Source organism: Schistocerca nitens, chromosome 3 (genome assembly GCF_023898315.1).
Source record: "Schistocerca nitens isolate TAMUIC-IGC-003100 chromosome 3, iqSchNite1.1, whole genome shotgun sequence".
Lineage (NCBI taxonomy): Eukaryota > Metazoa > Arthropoda > Insecta > Orthoptera > Acrididae > Schistocerca > Schistocerca nitens.
This window is the reverse complement of record NC_064616.1, coordinates 711,850,363-711,867,346: the sequence shown is the minus strand read 5'-3', so window position 1 is coordinate 711,867,346 and position 16,984 is coordinate 711,850,363.

The window sequence follows — 16,984 nt, the reverse complement described above, 5'->3', positions numbered from 1 at the left end:
GAGCGGTGTCTGGATGTGTTTTTAGGCGATTTCTCATATCCCACTAGGTGAATACTGGGTTGGTACCCAAGTCGCCCCCACGTTCAGACGATTCGCCATCAGTTAGAATATTTTGGCTCACTTGCACGTGAATAATACTGTTAACATATTCCGTCCTAGGGGCTGATGGGATAGCGGCTGGAAGCACATTCGGCCACCTCCTAAATTAATTAACCAAATTCGTCAATAACCATGCCGACCCTGCGATGATGGGGAACGATGGTGTTAGAAAAAGCAGGAGTAGGCTAATTAGAAGGATAGTACGTGTGTTAAGACTTCAGGGTACAATTTCCGTGGTACTAGAAGAGCACCGCACGACACCTGTTAGAAGTCTGACGGCACAAAAAATAGTACCACTGATCGTGCGTTGCATAGAGAAGACAAGAGATCCCACAAACGTCCGCCCCATCGTACCGAATGTAAGCCACCACGTACTGAAATACGGTTCGTATGTTTACCTGTGTGCTTGAGGCCCATGCCGTAGCGATCAGACAACTTTCTCATGATATATAAGTTGTGTGGATCTTGTCTCCGTATGATCCAGCTCCGGTCACAAACTGAGAAGTCTGTTTGTGTTTTTGCTTTGAATTAAGAGGTTAACTTTGTGAACGACGCCTTTGTGCAGCTTAAATTATAATTTTCTGTGGATGTCATTCTCTTCTGGAGCAGGCCCAAGTCGAACACTAGCTCGTAATTTTGTGTTTTATAATTCATTTAACTAATTAAGCTCTGTACTTCACACGGTCATTATTGTTCTGTTGTGAAAATTGCACTAATGGGAACTTGGCGCTGTTGTAACTACTGCTGTCTATATTGTCTTCGTCTTTTAAGGATTTTATTTTGCATTAAGAACTTATATTTCTACATCGAACTCTTTTTACTGTTCTACTCTGGAAATTGCAATAGGATATTTGATTGTTTTCTGGACATCGTCTTAAATGATTAATTATGTCATTCTATGCTCATAACATAATGTTTTCCCTCTTGAATGTCAGTATTATTTTGGAAAAATAGAAATGAAATTCAAATAATTTGAAAACCCGCTAAGACGCTTCATTCGGGTCATGTGATGCCTGTGACGTCAGTTGCTAGCTCGCTGCTCCTACTGTCATAAAGATAATTCACAGTGATGTCTTGTTTTGGAATTTACGTTTCGGAAAATGGATTATAAATGGTATTTAGTACCACACCTCACAAATGCATCCATACAAACTGTTGAAAAACTGTTTTTTAGTTTACCAAAGAGTGTAAAGGTTTGTAAAAAGTGACTGCAATGTACTGGCATAATGCCACCAAGTCGATGTCCAAGTTCCCTTACTTAATTAAAAATTTCTTGCAGACTGAATTTAACATTAATTTACCTCCGACACACACTTTCCTGCTATTACAAATAAGGATAGCGCCGGAGTGGCCGTGCGGTTCTAGGTGCTACAGTCTGGAGCCGAGCGACCGCTACGGTCGCGGGTTCGAATCCTGACTCGGGCATGGATGTGTGTGATGTCCTTAGGTTAGTTAGGTTTAATTAGTTCTAAGTTCTAGGCGACTGATGACCTCAGAAGTTAAGTCGCATAGTGCTCAGAGCCATTTGACCATTTATTATTGTGTTTTCCTTGGCGTTTACATTCGCTAACGTCTGCAATAGCTGTTCACGCACTTCACGATCAAAAAGATATTTTCTACTTAATATGACCATCCACACCCTTACGTTTGTGTTACCTGTATGCCGTGCATGTTTTACATCTCTCCTAATACAAAACCTCATCGTCCTACACTTCGTTGTACTGTGGTAGTATGGTGGTATCGTCACTGCTAGCAATGCTTTCCAAGAAAGGTAATTGTTTGTAAGCAAAGTAGAAGCATCTATTCTCCGTTGTCTATTCGTCAGATTAAGATTAATGAGAAAGTATATATAATACTTCCCACCATCGAAACAACAAAAATGGTTCAAATGGCTCTGAGCACTATGGGACTCAACTGCTGTGGTCATCAGTCCCCTAGAAATTAAAACTACTTAAACCTAACTAACCTAAGGACATCACACACACCCATGCCCGAGGCAGGATTCGAACCTGCGACCGTAGCAGCAGCGCGGCTCCGGACTGGAGCGCCTAGAACCGCACGGCCACCGCGGCCGGCACGAAACAACAGCTATAATCGCTGTTTTGGTATTTCGTGTACAACTTTCGTTGTGTACTTTGTATAGCGGAAATCAGCACTATGATTTGCCAAGAACAATTTTATTGTTCCTTGGGTCGTAGTTCATGACTGATAGTCGACAACCTGGATATAAGGTACGGACCCATTTGCGAAACTTCTACAGATCTTTCGTTTTGTCGAGTTTAATGATGTTACCGGGAGCAGGGAAAAGAAAGTCTGTCGTCGCACATATCAGCGCTCTAAGTGAACGGAGCATGAACGAATCAACATTCGGAAGGTTCCACTATCATTGTTCACAAAATTCCTTTCTATTATTACTTACACGTTGTAAATGTGTTTTACATCACTAAATAGCTAAACTATTTGCAGAAAAAGTACTCAAAAAACTAGTACCTTCAGCTAACACTCCTGTAACACAAGTATCGCTTCGTCTTACTTCTAGTCTGCGACGTCATCAGGGATTCAGCCAATAACAGGGTTTTCGATCACGTGACCAAGTCCTAATATTTAATGATTTTTAAACTTTAATTACATAAAATTAACGGACATTTTGCGAGAATATTGATCGTAGATGCGGCGTGAATGATATAATCACTCAGAATATCTACAATCCGAGCCATATTTTTAACACAGGAAAATAGCCGATCATGTTAACATGGCACTTTTGTAACTACTGTCAGGTGTATGACATTTGCTGCCGAAAGCCAAAAATAAATAAATAAATAAGAAAAACTTTCTCGTGGAACTATCCCGTTTGTCACAATGTATACGACAATCGAAAAAGCGAATTTTACTTTCAGTTATGGTGAATGTCTCCAAATTGTTGCAGTAGCGATGAAGTTGTATGCTGAACCTTCATCATCTCTCTCTGCAAATATTATAAAAAAATTGGCAGTGTGAAGAATACAATACGGCAAGCAAATAGAACAACAACCGACGAGAGAAATGTACTTAACATTTTAGCAGCGGTACCACGCAATGCACATGCCGCTGCGAGGCAGCTTGAAAGTGCGAATAGGATCAGCCATAAGTGTTCTGCGAATACTATATTCCAACGCGTTCCATCCTTTCCACATTTTAATCCAGCGTCAGTTTCATGGCAATTACTTTCATAATGGGCTACAGTTCCCCAAATAGTGCCTACGAGAATTATAAAGTGAATCGGCGTTTCTATGCATAATTTTGCTTATTTATGAAGCATGGTTTACAAACCATGGCCGGCCGGTGTGGCCGAGCGTTTCTAGGTGCTTCAGTTTGGAACCACGCGACCGCTACGGTCCCAGGTTCGAATCCTGCCTCGGCCATGGATGTGTGTGATGTTCTTAGGTTAGTTAGGTTTAAGTAGTTCTAGGTTCTAGGCGACTGATGACCTCAGTTGTTAAGTCCCATAGTCCTCAGAGCCATTTGAACCATTTTTTTTTTTACAAATCATGGGCACATCAACATTCGCAATATGCGTTATAAGTCAGTTCAAAATCCACGCTGGCTGAGAGAACTGAATTAGACCTTGGTCTGTCAATTTCAAGACTCTCATCATTGGTCTCTGTTTTATTGACGGGTCTACAAATGGTCACAAGTATTTAAAGTTCCAAATGGATATGCTGCCCTAGTTACTGGCAGACATGCCTCTTAATATAAGGCAATCCATGTGGTACCAACATGACGGATGTGCCACCCATTCCGCACAAATAATTACATACCTTCTTCACGGAGTATTTGGGGATCGATGGATCCGTCGTTTGGAAAACATAAAATTGTCTCCACGATTATCAAATTTAACGTATGGATTTAAATCCATCGGGAAAATTAAAAGAGGAGGTCTACGAGGAAACACCGGCGACTCTCGGGCTCGCGATGACGTGAAAAGCCATATATTAAAGGCATGTGCTGCGATAAGACCAGATGAAATTCAAAATGCAAAACTGTGTGTCCAAAGGAGCTTTACTGCGAGGCACAGACCGTACCGTAGTTACTTGTTCGCTTACTTCTACTACAGAAGGACAGACCTCTTCTCCTGACGGCGGGGCAGCGGTTTGCGGTACTCTTTGATCAAGTTCCGCACATCATATGTCACTCCTGTCCTCTTGGAGGACTCTTTCCAATGCCGAAGAGACAAGTACAATGGCTGCTTCCTTTTTCCAACCTCCGATCGGTCGCGGGATGGAAACCACAGTAAAAACCAAAAATGTTTTATTTCCAACATTCACTTACACTTTCTAGTTACTTCTTTATATTGTCGCCGCTCCGGTTTAAGTTAGTTGTTGTAGCGTGGTACCAACTTTCCAATACCCTTGTCATAGAATGTGGCCGCCTGCGATTTCCCGTAATTCCTCACGTTAGTATGCAGCTCGTTGTCCGTGCCAAAATTCTGTCCTCATAGGTAGCGGTTCATGCGAGTGAGGAGATGAAAATCAGATGGAGCCATGTCGTGACGAAACGCTTCCCATCAAAAACGCTGCAGGAATGCCTCATTTGCACCTGTAGTGTGCGGCCGAGAACTGCCACGAAGCAGGAAGGGTATGACAGCTACTTGACACGATAGACGGACACGCTGCGCAACACATCTGCGCAAAGGTTCGCCGGATTTTCACTGTGGTCTTAATTTTGCTACCGACCGAAGGCTAAAAAAATATTACCCTCGTACATTCCTCTATCGAAAAAAAAGTCTGTATCACACTTCAGCAACTATGAAAATTAAAAATTCCCTGCGTATGTCAGAAAAAATCGCTACACTGCCCGCTTAAGTTAGCGAAAACCGCAGGTCGATATACACTGACGAGGCAAAACAAAACAATGTGACCACCTGCTTGATAGCGTGTTGGTCCGCCTTTGGATCGCAACACAGCAGCATGGCATAGATTCGACAAGTCCTTGGTAGGTATCTGGACGTCGGTCGGCACCGGATGGTACCGGATGTCTACGCACAGGTCACGCAATGCCCGTAAATTACGGGCCGGTGGTTTATGAGCGCGGAGCTGGTGCCCGATAGCGGCCCAGATATGTTCCCTCAGGCACAGATCAGGTCAATTTGGTGGTCAAGACATCAACCTCAGTACACTGTCACGCATCTCAGCCCACTGTGTCACGATTCTGGCATTGTGACATGTACAATTATCTTTCTGCAATGTAGAAAGATACCGGGGAGGATATCAAGCACGAACAGATGCACATGGCTTGCAATAATATTCACGTAGTCCATAGCTATCATAGTGCCTTTGATTATCATCACAGGTTCCACTTAAAAAGAGCTGAATATCCCCAACAGCATAGTAGTCCCCCACAGGCCTGCGTGTTTCGAGCATTCGTTCGCCTAGATGACGGCGTATCCGGACCCGAAAATTGACTTGGTCTAACAAGAAACGCTACTGATCCGCGCAGGAGACACGTTTCCCTTGATCCACGGTCTGGTCTTGAAGATCCTAAGCTCTCTGCAATCGTAAATGATGGTGTCGTTGGGTCAACATGGCAACACGTAGGCACTGTTTGCTGCGGAGCCGTATGTTGAACTTTGTGCTCTGAAGCACACCTACCTGCACCAGTACAGTAGTCAGTCTTTAGACCTGCCACCGACCGCCATCTGTCCTGCTTTACAGGGTGGGCAAGAGTTCGACCTCCGCATTCTCTGATGAAGTGTCCAACATCTTGTCGACTACCCGTGGTTTCACCACCCTTCAGTCACTTTCCTTCCATAGATGCTCATGTCAGTAGCAAGCGAATAGCTTCGCCGTTTCAGAGAAACTAGTTTCCAAGCACCAGACCATGTTAATGTGCCCCCTGTCAAAGTCTCTTATGTCAGTGGATTTCCCCGTTTGTGGCCCGTGTCATCGCTAGAATGATTCCTCATTCGTCCCTGTTCTGCTTATACAACTGGATTCCGTGATGATGTTACAAATTTTCAGGGATGGTCGAGAAGATTAAATGTATCAGCTTGAGGTACGTGACCCTTGTCCGAAAAAGACCGAGTCGAAAGTTAAAAGCGAAAATCATTCCTCATCACTGATAGTGGAATACATGTATCAGTACCATTCCTGCTAATATTGTAGGGTAGGCAAGTTTCATAGATGGTAGTATAGATCCAAACAAAAAAGTCGTAAACCAGGAAATATGGGCTCTAAAATGCATATCTTAAAAGCTATGCGCAATTGTTTATCTTTGAGATTGTGAAACACATCTCGTCTATTGGGCAATTGCCCATAGTTCTTAAGGTAAGCATTTTAGAGTCGACTTTTTTTTTTTTTTTTTTTTGGTTACCTTCTCTGAAAATGCCTACCCTACAATATTAGCAACAACGATACTGGCACATGAATTCCACTGTCAGAGGTATCACAACGATTTTCGCGTATAACTTTGTACTCGGTCGTGTCCAGACCAGGGTCACTTAACCTCAAATTGATACATTTACCTTTCTCCGTCATCCCTGAAAGTTCGGAACTTCTTCATGGGATCTCCGTGTATTTTTTCCTAACCGCGCCAAGTGCTTGCAACGATACGAAATGGTATTCAGTCTTGCGGAGCTCAGTAGTTACAATGTGGTGGCTCACCATCATATTTACATGCTCTGGGGCAGCCTGTATTAGCTGCCTCACCCTGTATAGCATAAGTAATTCAAGACTTAGGGTGTATATGATAGTCAATGTTGAAGAGATTGATGCAAGAGAAAGGGGGAGGGGGGGGGGGGGCTTGAAACCAGTCGGAAGTTTAATGACACACGAAACAATGTACACAGTATATATACACTGTCCAGTCACATTAACGTGACTACCTGTCAAACGCCTTTTTTTTTTTTTTGTTTTTTTGTTTTTTGCTGTCCTGATCACTGCAAGACATGCAGAAAGAGAGTCAGTAAGGTTCTGGAAGGTACCGAGAGAGATGTGGAGCCATGCCGACTCCAGTGTTTTGGCCAGCTGCGCTAGGTTTCATCGAGGTGGTCACACAGATTCTAGATTGGGTTTAAATGCGGGGATTTTGGTGGCCAGAGAAGAACGGCAAAATCGTTTTGGTTGTTTTTGTACCACGCAGGTTCACTGTGATTTGTGTGACACGTTGCATTGTCCTGCTGGAAGATGCCATCGTGCTGACAAACTACATGTAGGGGGTGGACATGGTCCCCAAGGATAGATGTATACTTGTGTTCCCTCCGTCCTCCGGCCTGGACCACACCCCCTCCTCCCCCCGACAATTGTTGTAGGGTGTTAGCTTTCAGGAGTTTCGCGCGATACATGCCAACGGCTATCTGTCCTATGGAGCATAAAACACAACAAACAAAAGGTCACCTTTCGCCACACAGCGGACGTCCAGTGTCGGCACTGCCGATGAAGAGCATTCAGCATGGGTGCACGAATCTTGCGCCTCCTGTGGGACCTATATGCAGCAACGTTAGCTGAACGGTAGTTGAGGAGATACACTTCGTAGCCCCTCGGTTCCTCTGGACGGTCAATTGCCCAACAATTGCACGTCTCTTGATCCGCACACTTCTCCACAACCGTCGTTCATCCCTGTCATCTATGGCTCGTGGTGAACCACAGTTGCTTCGGTTCCGGCGGCTTTGGATAGCGCCACTTTGCATGCGCGGTATACTTTAAGCACGGTAGCACGCGAACAACTTACCAACTTTGCCGTTTAGGAAATGCCTTCATCCTTGGTTTGAAAACCAAAGATCATGTCTTTTTGGACGTCAGATTAATCACTCCGTTTCCTCATTACGACGATAACTGCACCGTTTTCCGCGTCCACCCTCTTCCCCTATTACCTCCGCCCCCCCCCCCCCCCCCCTTGGCCACGAACGCGCTTTATACAGCCGCCACTTACCGTCTGTGAGTGGTTCTTGCACGTTTACGTCGAGCGGAACCGGTGGTCACATTAATGTGACTAGAGCGTGAAAATTACAAAGAGTATGATGTTGGAAGCTCCGTGAGTACACCTGCAAAATATCGACGATCGGCGCAGGTAATAGCAGTTACACCTGAACATAAATAAATTCACTGTATTGCTCGCATATAGGCAAAGAGGTAAATTACTCCTGTATTACACTATTGGCGACAAACATCTGTAAATAGTAACGGCTATAAAATACTTGTGAATAACCATCCGGAGCGATCTAAAGTGGAATACTCACAGAAAACAAGTAGCAGAAAAAGAGTTTTCTGACTGAGATTCACTGGAAGCTTCTCAAGGAAATTTAATACAACCACGAAAGAACTAGTTTACTAAACACTCGTTCTGCCGATCCTTGTGAAATTTTCGTGGTTTGAGACCTCTACAGAGTAAGATTAATAGAGGATCCAGCGAAGAGCGGTGTCTTTCGCCTCGGTTTCGTGTAGTAATCACGAGAGCACGTGCACTGGTGGTCGGCAGCCTCCAGCGGCAGAAGGCATTACGGATAAGTTTTCTGCTAAAATTCCGAAAGCTTAGCTTCCAAGAAGAGTCAGAAGACTTATTACATATATTCACATACAACCTGAGAAATGATCACGACGAGAAAAAAATAGAGCTCTCACGAAAGCCTATCGACACTCATTCTTCCCAAGTATCATTCGCGAACGGCCACACACATTAAGGTGGCTTTCAGAATATATATCAAGATGTAAAGTAATTAACTACCGGACTGTACACCCATTTGAATCAGCTGACTGTGTTCAAGCCCTGGTCTCTCTCTCTCTCTCTCTCTCTCTCTCTCTCTCTCTCTCTACGGCCGGCCAGAGTGGCCGTGCGGTTCTAGGCGCTACAGTCTAGAACTGCGCGACCGCTGCGGTCGCAGGTTCGAATCCTGCCTTGGGCATGGATGTGTGTGATGTCCTTAGGTTAGTTAGGTTTCAGTAGTTCTAAGTTCTAGGGGACTGATGACCTCAGAAGTTGAGTCCCATAGTGCTCAGAGCCATTTGAACCTTTTCTCTCTCTACTATTTAACCCTCCCCACCCTCTCCCAACACACAAACTTATAAACGCTTCCCTCCAAATTTCCATCAAATTTATTTTTGCTTGATTTACTTGACGCCTCATAATGCCTCCCACGAACCTATGCCCCTTATTTTAGTCGATTTGATAGAAAAGCTTTATTCTCCCCTGTTAGATACAGTACCTCTTCATTAGTTAAGCGATCTAATCTTCAGCATTCTTTGTAACACAACGTTTCACAAGCTTCTATTCTTTTATTATCTGTGCTGTTAATCGCCCATATTTCACTTCTATGCCAGAATACACATCAATACTTTCAGGAAATTTAACTTTATATTACATATAACACATTTCCTTTTAAGGAAAGCTTTTCTTGCTATATCTTCCATACACGAGTGAACGTACATCCCTCAAATAAATCACATGTTTGAACTGTTAAGGTATTTGTGAAATAATTTCAGACAATAGTAAGCTCGACGTCATATATTTCCCACAGAACCATCACAACGCACCTGTCCACAAAACAAGAACCGTTACCTGCTGGATCTGCTAACCTGGACAATCCCGAGTTTCGCTATACGGCCCACCCAACATCCTCAGGATGAGCTGTAACGTGGAATATATGCCAGAACAATTAGCCTAACAATCCGGTAGTAAGTCTTTCCTTAGAGTGGAAATAAATTTTGCCAGCATTCTTGGAGACAATCCTTCGCCGAAGATTAAACGCTGTGATGATAGCAAAAGAATGTCAACACGCTATTAATTGAATGGTTAAAAAAAATGGTTCAAATGGCTCTGAGCACTATGGGACTTCTGAGGTCGTCAGTCACCTAGAACTGAGAACTAATTAAACCTAACTAACCTAAGGACATCACAAACATCCATGCCCGAGGCAGGATTCGAACCTGCGACCGTAGCGGCCGCGCGGTTCCAGACTGTAGCGCCTACAACCGCTCGGCCACACTGGCCGGCAATTGAATGGTTCACCATTTGGGAACAAACATCAATACTTAACATCAATATGACCACTAGTGTACTGTTATTCTTCTCTTTTAAATAGTAGTGGCTAGACGTAAATTCTCTTCCCATTTCCTACCTGGTTATTATTTTAACTCACCTCGTCTTCCCTCTATAAAGACCACGCCGTCAGCGGGACGTTAAACACTAACATTCACCTATTCCTTCTACTAAGCGGTGTACTACGTATTCTGCCGTGCAATCGGCAACACTCAGCTGCATCACAAACAGAAATACCTCTAAGCTGAGCGGGGTAACCGCGTAGTCTCGGGCGCCTTGCCACGGTTCGCACGGCTCCCCCCATTGGAGCTTCGAGTCATCCCTCAGGCATGGGTGTGTGTGTTGTCCTTAGCGTAAGTTAGTTTAAGCTAGATTAAGTAGTGCGTAAGCCTAGGGACCGATGACCTCAGCACTTTGGCCCTATAGGAACTTAGCACATATTTCCAAAAAACTACCTCTGACTATAGGGAGGACTGCTTGTTGTAGAGTGATTAGTTGGGACAAGCGATTAGATGATTTCCAGCTGGTGAGTTGCAGTGTGAAGAGTAAATGACAATATATGTGCCGACATCACTAGTGAAACGGGGATGGAAACAAACCCATGCCAAAAATCGAAGATGGCTGTTCAAGCAGTCGTAGAAACGGTAATTCTGAACTATGCATTTCTGTGGCAATTGCGAGGCGCACGAACAATGTCCGCGACGGATGAAAGTATACAAACTTGCGATCACAGCCAACAACGCTTCAGCACGAAGCAAATCGTCCTGAGACCATGCGGCACGAACCAATGACGACAGGAAGAGAGTGATATGGTCTGATGACTCATGCTTCACCTTTCTTCGAACAATAGGTCTGATGATGTGTGCCGAACGCTCGAGAAACCCTATACGGTATCCTGTGTAATGTAGGTGACTCAAGTTGTAGGCGTAGCTACTTCAATAGCAATCTGTACGATATGAAGCCTAGAATGCTGAAGACATTTCAGGTGGGCAGTGCATTCTCTAGTACAGTTGTTGTTCCTTAATAAGGATACCCTCTTGTCCTAATTGACAGTGCTTGCCCCGTCGATGAGGGTTTGAATAAGCCACAGATGGGATAGTAAGATATGCATTTATTTTACGGTAACGACATGTTTCATGACGCAATCATTGTATAAAATATTCTCGGTGTTGTAGCCACGCCAAACTAGGATAAAAGGTTGAGTCTTCAAAAATGGCTCTAAGCACTATGGGACTTAACATCTGAGGTCATCAGTCCGCTAGACTTAGAACTACCTAAACCTAACTAACCTAAGAACATCACACACATCCATGCCCGAGGCAGGATTCGAACCTGCGACCGGAGCAGCAGCGCGGTTCCAGACTGAAGCGCCAGGAACCGCTCGGCCACAGCGGCCGGCTGTTGAGTCTTCGACGAAAACATCCAACCTCATCGACAAAAACAAGTGACTGCCGTCATGATGCCAGAGATCGTGTACATGTTTGCAATGCTCGTGCTTGCCCGTCGGAACGTAAACAAGTTGCCAACTTCTCAAGTCTCTCAAGTTTGTCAACACGAAATCCAACAGGGTACTGAGGGAGAAATTCTAGTAATATAATTATCTCTGTGCCTCATGTTGTTTCATAGATGTCGAAGGTCTCTCAGCCTATGAACATGAGTGTATTACCCTCACACGACTACCATACGTCTGTGGATATCTGCGCTTCTCTATTACTTAACGAGTATTTTCTGGTTTTCTAAATGCCTCAAATGTTCTTCAAACGCCAAATAAAATTATCACATTAAAAAATTTCTTATAGGACAAAATTTGTAACAGAAATACTTCCGTAATTATATTTTATGTCTTTATGGTTGGTCACGCTAAAAAATACCATCAAATGTTACAACTTCTTTCCAAATAACTAAAAAATTCCACGATGGAGATGTAAAAATGTCGTGGTACCGACAAGTTCCCTGTCTATGAATACTTACGTAGATTTGTCTCTCATCGCAAGGTAAAGACAGTTAGCTATTTCTATCTAAGCAGTTTTCAATGAGAAGAAAATTTTTAAAGAAAAGTCCCATCTGAGCTCCGATTATGCAGAACAAAATGGTACCGGAGTCTCCGGAACTAGTCTGAAATGTAAATGAGATACTTGGAGTACTAAATCAGTTTTGTGCCTGAACAGTATGGTGTTTTAGAGTAAATCGGAGTAAATAAGCCGGCCGAGCGGTTCTAGGCGCTTCAGTCAGTAACCGCGCTGCTGCTGCGGTCGCAGGTTCGAATCCTGCCTCGGGCATGGATGTGTGTGATGTCCTTAGGTTAGTTAGGTTTAAGTAGTTCTAAGTTCTAGGGGACTGATGACCTCAGATGTTAAGTCCCATAGTGTTTAGAGCCATTTGAACCATTTTTGGACTAAATAACGTAGTAGAGAAGTCTATGTCCATTGTGATTATTTCACTTTTCAAAGAAAATACTGTCAGCTTGACCAAAAAGAAGAAACAGTCTTGAAGTGCAGTGATTTTAGGTAAGAATGGCAATAAAGAATTGAAATTCCTGTACGAAAAAGAAAAATGACGTTTAATCTCATCCATACAAAAATGATAGGAACTTCTAAAAATATTTCGTGTTGGATGGTAAAGCACACCTACCGCTATTTCCCATTGCCGTGCAACCAAGTGACACAGTGGTAAAATGTTGAACACTTACTTCGAAACTTGTACTATGACAGCGTTCGACGGGGAACGAACGTAGCTAGTTTGCTAGTGTTTTGTTCGTGGGTGATCCGTAAAAAAGACATTTATGTACATATTTCAGTATTCGTCTGAATCACTCCTACCGTATAGCAGTTATCTTAATGTGATATGTACGTGCGAAGAAGTAATCAGTTATTTGACTCCTGTTTCAAGTGGATTCTGGTACACAGGAGTAGTTGCAGTCAAATTCTTAACGAGTCATTATAACAGAGCCTTTCCGAGGGTTGTAACCAGACTCTGTAGTTAACAATAGACCTAAATCGAATATATGAGCAATCTCTGGATGAACCAAGACGTCCTTCCAGCTGACGGTTGTAGAGTAAACTAAGAGAATTGGTATTTCATGAATTTGTTCAGGTCCGTCGTACTTCTCACACAAGCACCGCAAGAAGAAGTTATAAGACTTTTGTGAACGACAGGGAGGAACAAGGAAATACTGTGTAAGAAATAAATCTTTCTGTGATTTGCTCTTCACGTCTTTCATATGACGCCCAGCCTCGATGGAATACCTCGGTTTATTTCCCGTTTCAAAAAAAAGATTTTTAAATCAGCATTTCACGTGTCCATTCGATAGATTCGTCCCAGATTAGTCTATTCCGATATTTGTTTCGTCGATTTGTATTAAGTGGGATAGCAAAACAAGAAGAATAAACAGCATTCCAGCGGGGACTCAGTAGCGCTGTAGATTTGGAGGTAGCAGTAAAGCGGCGGACCAGTGCAGTGCTGCCGGTCCTAGAGTACACGATATTTTTCTAATTTTGCTATTTGTAATACATAACGAAAACACAAGTATCGCACTAGACCAGTCTGGGTCCGCTCTACGGAAGGGGCAGGTTAAAAATAATTTTGCTTGTAACGAGAAACAAACTGACGCTTTCCAGCGACGCTGGGTATCGCATGAAAGACGTGATTAGCAGCATTTGTTTGTACTGGCTCCACCAACACGTTGCGAAAACAAAATTGAAAGTATCTGCCAAAACTCCAGAGAAAATGTGTGTGACGACTCTTGGGAGAGACACCCTATATGTATATATGAACTTGCGAGTAATAACGGTACGAAACATCATCTATAATAAAAAGCAATGAATATATCATGGCAACTGAAAACTTTCAAAGTCACCAGTGTTTCCACATATGACTTCCAAACACTGCTATCATGGAGTATGTGGAAATATCACCACTGGGGGAGCGAATTTAATGGAAAACCGTGGCTTGCTCTGCCACAGAGATACCAGTGAAATTAAATTTATTTCACTAAAACTAATGCGCGGCAACGGCCTTAATGCAGTGGATACGCCTGTTCCCGTGAGATCACCGAAGTTAAGCGCTGTCGGGCTTGGTCGGTACTTGGGTGGGTGACCATCCAAGCCGTCATGCACTGTTGTCATTTTTCGGGGTGCACTCAGCCTCGTGATGCCTATTGATGAGATACTCGACCGATTAGTAGCGGCTTCGGTCAAGAATACCATCGTAACGACCAGGAGAGCGGTGTGCTGACCACACGCCCCTCCTATCCGCATCCTCAACTGAGGATGACACGGCGGTCGGATGATCCTGGTAGGCCACTTGTGGCCTGAAGACGGAGTGCTTTTTTTTTTTTAAAAAAAAAAAAAAAGCTATGCGCGTGCTCAGATAATCCAATGATTAAGGCAACTGCTGTTGACAACTACGAAATCCGGTTTCAGGTCCCCATCTGGTAAACATTTTCAAGTTATTACATTGCAGGTTCAGTATATCTTCAGGGTTTGCACTTATATATCTCATGTCATTTCATTTTCATTTACTTCACCCCTATCGATCTATTCTTTTCAAAAAAATGGTTCAAATGGCTCTGAGCACTATGGGACTCAACTGCTGTGGTCAGAAGTCCCCTAGAACTTAGAACTACTTAAACCTAACTAACCTAAGGACATCACACACGTCCATGCCCGAGGCAGGATTCGAACCTGCGACCGTAGCGCTATTCTTTTCATTTCATTGAATTTAGCTCATTTCATTCAATAGAAAGCTAACTACTTAGCAGCATATTCGTGAAAATTAATGGTCTCCTTAACAAAATCAAACAGAATTTCTTACAATAAAATTGCAATAGTCACCCACATTAATGGCCTCACTATCAATTGTAAATACGTCACATAATGCTGTTAAAGGAAGGGAAACAGTCGCGTTCGAGAGATACTCACAACTGGTTTGTGCCGAGATATACAGGAAGTACGTTCACTTCACAAGTTGTGGAGGAGGGACGGAACGAAATAAATTTTGGATCATTGATGGGCGACTCCACAGAGTCCTGTGTGCACAACGACCATATACGTGAAATTAGAAAGAAAGTCAGCGTTGGCCGTAATATTGATGGTTTATTGACAGCAAAATCGGTTTTCAATGATCACTATGTGACTGAAAATCGATTTTGCTGTCAATAAACCATAAATATTACGGCCAACGCTGACCTTCTTTCTAATTTTGGATCATCATTCAGTACGGTAGGACGTCAAATATCGTTAGCCAGAAACATTAAATCGCCAGCTGTAAACACGAGACAAGACGTGCACACCGACACAAAAGTTTCTCAGATTTTGCACGCATTAATTTCAACCATTTCTTTGTGGAGCCTTGAAGCAGCCAGCACCGTAAAACACTATGGCAGCCGTTACGGTCAAGCACTGGCAGATCTGAATGAAAGCATAAAGACGTGGTCAGGGTATGCGTTTCACTGTGACTGTTGCGTAGATACGCTATCAACAGCGTGCTGTTTGACACAGTTCGTATCTGCTACCTGATCGATCACTTCCCAAATGACAGGAATAGGCGATAAGAGCAACCCCACATGAAAGGCTGCAACCTCGGGTCAATGCTATTTGCAAAGAACATGAAACAGGAAAATACCAGAAGCGAAAGATTTTGCAGCATCGTGTCTGCTGGCCTGTGTACGCATCCATTTTGTAAAACATTTCATCTCATTTGTCAAACCCATATGGGTTAAAATTATGAAAGCCGTTGGATATGGAACATATGTGGCAATGCACGAAACTTGGTTTCCCTTACAAATTGAAAAATTTAATAAAATGATGTCTTTTAAGCTGAAAAGATAAAATAAAAGCTGAAAAAAATAACTTCGGATTTTGAGGCGAAAAAAGGAATCGAACAAGGGGATTCACTATCACTAGTTCTATTACTTATCCCTCAAGTTTGAAGTCACTGAAAAATTAATAGCACAACGTTTGTAGAGATTAATGATTTCACGCCGGCCGCAGTGGTCTAGCGGTTCTAGGCACTCAGTCCGGAACCGCGCGACTGATACGGTCGCAGGTTCGAATCCTGCCTCGGACATGGATGTGTGTGACGTCCTTAGGTTAGTTAGGTTTAAGTAGTTCTAAGTTCTAGGGGACTGATGACCACTGATGTTAAGTCCCATAGTGCTCAGAGCCATTTGAACCATTTGAATGATTTCACTTGTTTTGGCATAGTGACACCCTCTGACACCTCCATAAAAATCGAAATCCAATCTTAAATCCAAAGGCTAATAGATGTTACTCTGGGCTGACCACAGTTTACAAAAGCAAGTTAGTTTCTAGGAAATCTAAACTGCACATACACAAATACACTCCTGGAAATGGAAAGAAGAACACATTGACACCGGTGTGTCAGACCCACCATACTTGCTCCGGACACTGCGAGAGGGCTGTACAAGCAATGATCACACGCACGGCACAGCGGACACACCAGGAACCGCGGTGTTGGCCGTCGAATGGCGCTAGCTGTGCAGCATTTGTGCACCGCCGCCGTCAGCGTCAGCCAGTTTGCCGTGGCATACGGAGCTCCATCGCAGTCTTTAACACTGGTAGCATGCCGCGACAGCGTGGACGTGAAACGTATGTGCAGTTGACGGACTTTGAGCGAGGGCGTATAGTGGGCATGCGGGAGGCCGGGTGGACGTACCGCCGAATTGCTCGACACGTGGGGCGTGAGGTCTCCACAGTACATCGATGTTGTCGCCAGTGGTCGGCGGAAGGTGCACGTGCCCGTCGACCTGGGACCGGACCGCAGCGACGCACGGATGCACGCCAAGACCGTAGGATCCTACGCAGTGCCGTAGGGGACCGCACCGCCACTTCCCAGCAAATTAGGGACACTTTTGCTC